A 6,200-nucleotide genomic window follows, 5' to 3' on the forward strand; every position below is an offset into this window, starting at 1 on the left:
AAGTCAGAATTATGGTTCCTACAGCAGTTTCCATTTTACAGTGTGTTACAGTTAAGCCTTTCATAAAACATCTCCCCAACACTAAGGAATGCGACAAATCATTCACCAACGGCGGAAGAAGGAATTTCCATTTTCTTTTAATCCATGCCCCAGACATGACAATAGCACTATAGGATACTGCATTTTATATGCATGCTGTGTTCAAGTAGCAAAAGAACTACGTTTATTCAGAAGAGGAGTAACTGTTGACACTAACTCTGGATTTCCGTGGGGTTTGCTCCTGAAGTTTTAATTTTAAAATGCATTGCAACAGTGGGTTTGTACTTCTGTACTTTACAGCCCATTGTATTTATACAGTGAATTTTAGAGTAAAATGGATTGGAGGTTGAAGTGTGCCCTTTCTCATCACAGAATGGGAAGGCACGTACGTATTTCCCAACACAGAGAAGCAGAATTCTGTATCTCGGCATACTAAATTTAGTTACTATTTTAGTTACAAGAAATCGTGTGCTGTTTCCCTTGTATACTGCTATGAAATCCGTGCATACAAACAATGTCCTGCAGGGCAGCCTGGTAACAAGACAGACCCACCTCATATAGATGGTATGAGAACTAATTAACGTTCAGAAGGCTCTTTAATTGCAGTCCCTTTTATACAATCACCGAAATCTGTTCAATCACACGGAATACTTCAGTGCATACCCTAATATACAGCATTTATACATTCATTCTCTGCAACCTTTTATGCACAATACCACTGTGTGCTCCGTTAATATCACAACCTAATACACTATGCTTTCTTCAGTTAGCTACCGACTTTCAGTTTTACTAAAAGCTGTTATTTTTTTAGTGAATACTCAGGATTTTTATAATATAGCCAACTATAAAAAAACTATTGCTTCCCAATTCACTGAAACAAACTGATTCAAAATTGAGGTCTGAGTCTTCTTGCCAACACTTACTGGGATGAATTGGATAAATCAGTGGAACTGCACCTGTTTGCAGGAGAAAAAACATAGCCAAAACCACATTTCACAGGCAGAATTTTCTATCTGATCACAGGGAGGGAAAACCTCCTCCGGCTCAGCAATGCCCAGTTTGCAGAGTGGAACTTTAATCAGCTCCAAAAGGAGCGTTTTCCTCCTGGGAGGAAACCCTAGCACTTAACAGTCAAAATCACTGCTAATGGATATGTGCCAATACTATTTGAAAAAAATAATATTCATATAGTTCCATGCAGTCTTACTTTTCAGTATTAATTGAATGGTGGAACAAGAATATTTTATATATATATATATGTAAAAATATATAAAATAGTTGAAAACTGAGACCAGAATAGGGTTTTTATTTACAAATTACTCATGCAAAGGCTCACAAAAATCTTAAAATTTCTGAGTGTTTGTACCTCCAGCCACCTGTCATCATCAAATTCAAAGTACTAATCAGTGGAAAGAAAAACATTTATTCAGACATGTTTCCTAAGGTAAAAGGGCTCACAGACACATTCTTCGCACAGAAAGATTATGTCAGGTATTAAAGAGGTCAGTAGGGAAGGGATAAACTTTATCACATTAAGCTGGAAACCTCCTTAAGTGTGAAAGGTCTGTGTCTTTTAACAGTGCTTTTCTTTTAGCCATAAATGTGCAGTGGTGGTATTTGAATTTAAGGCTATTTGAGAAAGCAGAACTAGATATGAAAGTGCACTGTTGCTGTATCCGTGACGCAGCAGTCCTTCGAAATACTATGACATTAATGGTCACTTACAAGACCGTGAATTGGATATATTCATGGTGGAAATACTGGTTTATTCTATTTTGAAATGAATTCAAGCATTATTAGCCAGGCTGCCAGACAACATGGACCTAAAATCGGAATTCCATCACTTTTGTTTGTCCGTTGCAATAAGCGACACATTGTTCTCCTGAGAAACGCAGACATTCTCTCTTGCCAAGCGTTGTTTAATGTTGGTCTTGTTGAGCAGTACCACCAGATGATGCCGGTGAGCCCAGCTTAAGAAAACCGGGGCCAAAGCCTCTACTGGCACAAGGGGTCACAACTTTGGTGACGTTGTGAAGCTCAGGGCACGGCGTGACTGTCACTGTAACTCAGCAAAACTATCATCAATTGTCTTTGTACTGAAATGACAGCCAACAGCCTTCTGCGCTACAAATACTTACGTCCATCCGGTGACAGGTAGTCAGGACTTCAGGAGACACTGGGTGATTCTAAAGTGTTATTTCAGGTGGTCAGCACGCCTCAGGGTCACGCTCAACATTTCAGACAGCAAATATTTTAATGATTCTTTTACTGTAAAATATAGTCATTATTATACATACATGTAAAAACTTAGACATTTAATGCTCGTTCTCTCCTGCCTTGCACCTGGTGTAATCATTTACTATTTGTAAAAGGGACAAGACATGCTACATTAACAGAATATTAGTATTTTGCATTCACTTGGCAAATGTAGAAATAAATATGCAACGTACAAGGGCTCACTAGTTTTAACACTGCATTTTCAAAGTTTAGGAGGAAATCACTTATATTTTACTGGAGATTTTTTCAGATGCACTGTATCCCTGCACTATTTCATCTAGAGCATAAAAGAGCAGTGGGAGGAGGAATTAGTCTTACAGCTGTAACCTGACTTCAAAAGAGATTAAGGCCAGTTATTTACACCAGCAATTCCCCCACTGACTTGCTACTCTACAGTAAATCTGAACCTAAGTGTACATCTGGAAATAAACTACAAGTCATGAAAGTCATTATAGTTCATATAGACCTTCTAATAATTCATATAGACTTTTCTTATCCATAGTTTTGTCTAAGACATCCTTCTTCTGTAATTATTATATTGGAAGCTAAGAATAATTACCTTTAGATGTTTTATAAAGTCAAGGCAAAGATGGATTATATATCTGATAACCTACTTTGGATCAAGAAACCAAAGACCTTACTAATCCCTCATGTAAGCACGTGCAATGTCAATGAACGCTCTCCACCCACTGGTAGTGGTTAATTTAAGCTCATCTCCATCATACAGAGATTTCATGATGAAAACATATTTTAAAAATGCAGAAATGTCCGTGTTGCATTCTTGTGTTTCTATTTTGCAATGTTATTCTTTGTCCTTTGGAAACTAGCATTGGTTTTGTACTGTAACATATACAAAAAAAGAGTTTCTCATTATTTTTTAATGAATACTAGAAATCGATGATCCCTGAAATCAATAGATCAGTGTGCAAATTAGAAAAACTCTCACGTATGGTGAAGTTGTCATTTTTAGGTATAAATATATATAATCAATATAATGAAAGAAAGAAAGAAAGAAAGAAAGAAAGAAAGAAAGAAAGAAAGAAAGAAAGAAAGAAAGAAAGAAAGAAAGAAAGAAAGAAAGAAAGAAAGAAAGAAAGAAAGAAAGAGAAGAGTAAGAAAGAAAGAAAGAAAGGAAGGAAGGAAGAAAAAGAAAGAAAGAAAAAGAAAGAAAGAAAGAAAGAAAGAAAGAAAGAAAGAAAGAAAGAAAGAAAGAAAGAAAGAAAGAAAGAAAGAAAGAAAGAAAAAGAAAGAAAGAAAGAAAGAAAGAAAGAAAGAAAGAAAGAAAGAAAGAAAGAAAGAAAGAAAGAAAGAAAGAAAGAAAAGAAAGAAGGAGTAAGAAAGAAAGAAAGGAAGGAAGGAAGAAAAAGAAAGAAAGAAAAATAAAGAAAGAAAGAAAGAGTAAGAAAGAAAGAAAGGAAGGAAGGAAGAAAAAGAAAGAAAGAAAGACAAAGAAGAAAGAAAGAAAGAAAAAGAAAGAAAGAAAGAAAGAAAGAAAGAAAGAAAGAAAGAAAGAAAGAAAGAAAGAAAGAAAGAAAGAAAGAAAGAAAGAAAGAAAAAAAAGAAAGAAAGAAAGAAAGAGAAAGAAGGAAAAAGAAAAAGAAAGGAAGGGAGGAAGAAAGGAAGAAAGTCTGTGTTGTTCTATCTGTGAATAACTTTCACATTGTACACACCTCTTAATTTAAGCAAGTTCTGTGAGCGCATGAGCTTTAATCAACTGTTCTGTGTTCTCCAGTTCCTGAAGAAGAGACCAAGAAGTGGTAAATCCACTCAGGAGGCAGCATAGTCAAACTTCACATACAAAAAGCATGCTCAGATGAAATAAATACAAAGTCACTCCTAGTAGCCATAGAAGAGTAGAATTTCATTAAAACCTGTAAATTCTGTATAGTTCCTTTCTTGTCCCCACTGACAGAAGTGCAAAACCCAGATTTTCATGATTGTTATGGCTGCTTTGAGTCCCACTTCCCATTTACTCCTCCTGCAAATCAGACAGTTTATCCAAATAGCCAGCCTCACAAATTCACTGTCAGGGCCCTAAGTGCACTCACCTGCCCCAGAAGTTTAGCCTGGCATGTCCAAGACAAGCTGATAAGATCTGTTTTGAAGAAAGACCTGGAAAAAGCATCAACAAGGCTTCTCCCCATGGGACCTCCTTGAAAGACAAAGCTCTCCCTCTTGAACTGGACACATACAAGTCCATGGGACCTGATGGGGTGCACCTACAAGTGCAGTGGGAACTGGCTAATGTTGTTCTGATGCCACTTTTGATTGTCTTTGACATGTTGTGGTGATCTGGAGAGGTTCCTGAGCATTGGAAGAAGGCAAATGTCACTCACCATCAAGGAGGGCAAGAAGGAGGACCCCAGGAATGACAAGGCAGTCAGCCTCAGGTTGATCCCTGGGAAGCTGATGGAGCAAATAATCTTGGAAACCATTTCAAAACACATTAAGGGCAAGAAGGTGACTGGGAATAGCGAGCATGGATTTATGAAAGGGAAATTATGCTTAACTGACCTGATAGTCTCCTATGGTGTGGTGACTGGCTCGGTGGATGAGGGAAGAACAGTTGGTGTTTATCTTGACTTCAGTTAGTCTTTCAACACAGTTTCCTGTAACATTCTCATGGACAAACTGATGAGGTACAGATTAGATAAGTGGACAATGAAGTGAGTTGGAAATTGGCTCAACATCTGGGCCCAGAGGGTTGTGATCAGTGGCACAAAGTCCAGCAGAAAGCAGTCGCTAGTGGAGTATCCCAGGGGTTGATACTGGGTCCAATACTGTTTAAATTCTTTACTAATGACCTAGATGAAGGGACAGAGTGCACCCTCAGCAAGTTTGCAGATGATATAAAACTGGGAGGAGTGGTTGATAACACCAGATAGTTGTGCTGCCATTCAAAGGGACCTCAACAGGCTGGAGAAATGGGTAGACGGCAACTTTATGAAGTTCAATGAAGGGAAACGCCAAGTCCTATATCTAGGGAGGAACAGCCCCATGCACCAGTACTATACACTCCAGAAGCTGACTGGATGCAAAGCAGCTTTGCAAAAAAGACCCAGGGGTCTTGGTGAACAAGAAGTTGACCATGAGCCAGCAGTGTGCCCTTGTCGCAAAGATGCTTTACGGTGTTCTGGGCTGCACGGGGAGGAGTGTTGCCAGCAGGCTGAAGGAGGCGATCCTTCCCCTCTGCTCAGCCCTGGTGAGTCCACATGTGGAGTGCTGGGTCCAGTTCTGGGCTCCCCAGTACAAGGGAGAGAGATAGGCATACTGGAGCAAGTCCAGCAAAGGGCCACTAAGATGATTAAGGGCTTGGAGCATCTGACATAGGAGGAGAGGCTAAGAGAGCTGGGATTGTTTAGCCTTGAGCAGAGAAGGCTCAGGAGGATCTTATCAAAGCACATAAATACCTGGTGGGAGGGAGTAAAGAAGATGGAGTCAGATTCTTCTCAGTGGTATCCAGTGACAAAACAAGAGGCAATGGGCACAAATTGAACTACAAGAATTTTGTTTAAACATAAGAAAAAGGTTGTTTGCTTTTTATTTGAAGGATGACCAAGCACTGGCACAGGTTGCCCTGAGAAGCTATGGAGTCCCCATCCGTGGAGGTATTCAAAACCCCCACTGGACACAGCCCTGAGCAACCCGCTCTACAACTAGAGCAGGTGGGTTGGACTGTCCTGCTTTGAGCAGGCAGGTTGGACTAGGCAATCCCCAGAAATGCTTTCCAACCTCAGCAATTTTGCAACTCTGTGATCCCTCCTCAGTGGCTGTTACAGGACCCTTTGACAACGTCTTTTCCAAGACACAAAGGAAAAAGAAAATAAGCAACATCAGCATACAGATGTTAGCAGTAAACAACTGTACCCTGGGACGCCTGGAGA

The sequence above is a fragment of the Nipponia nippon genome, unplaced genomic scaffold (genome assembly GCF_047370975.1).
Source record: "Nipponia nippon isolate SJK-2023a ecotype South Korea unplaced genomic scaffold, ASM4737097v1 scaffold_1, whole genome shotgun sequence".
In the NCBI taxonomy this organism is placed as follows: Eukaryota; Metazoa; Chordata; class Aves; order Pelecaniformes; family Threskiornithidae; genus Nipponia; species Nipponia nippon.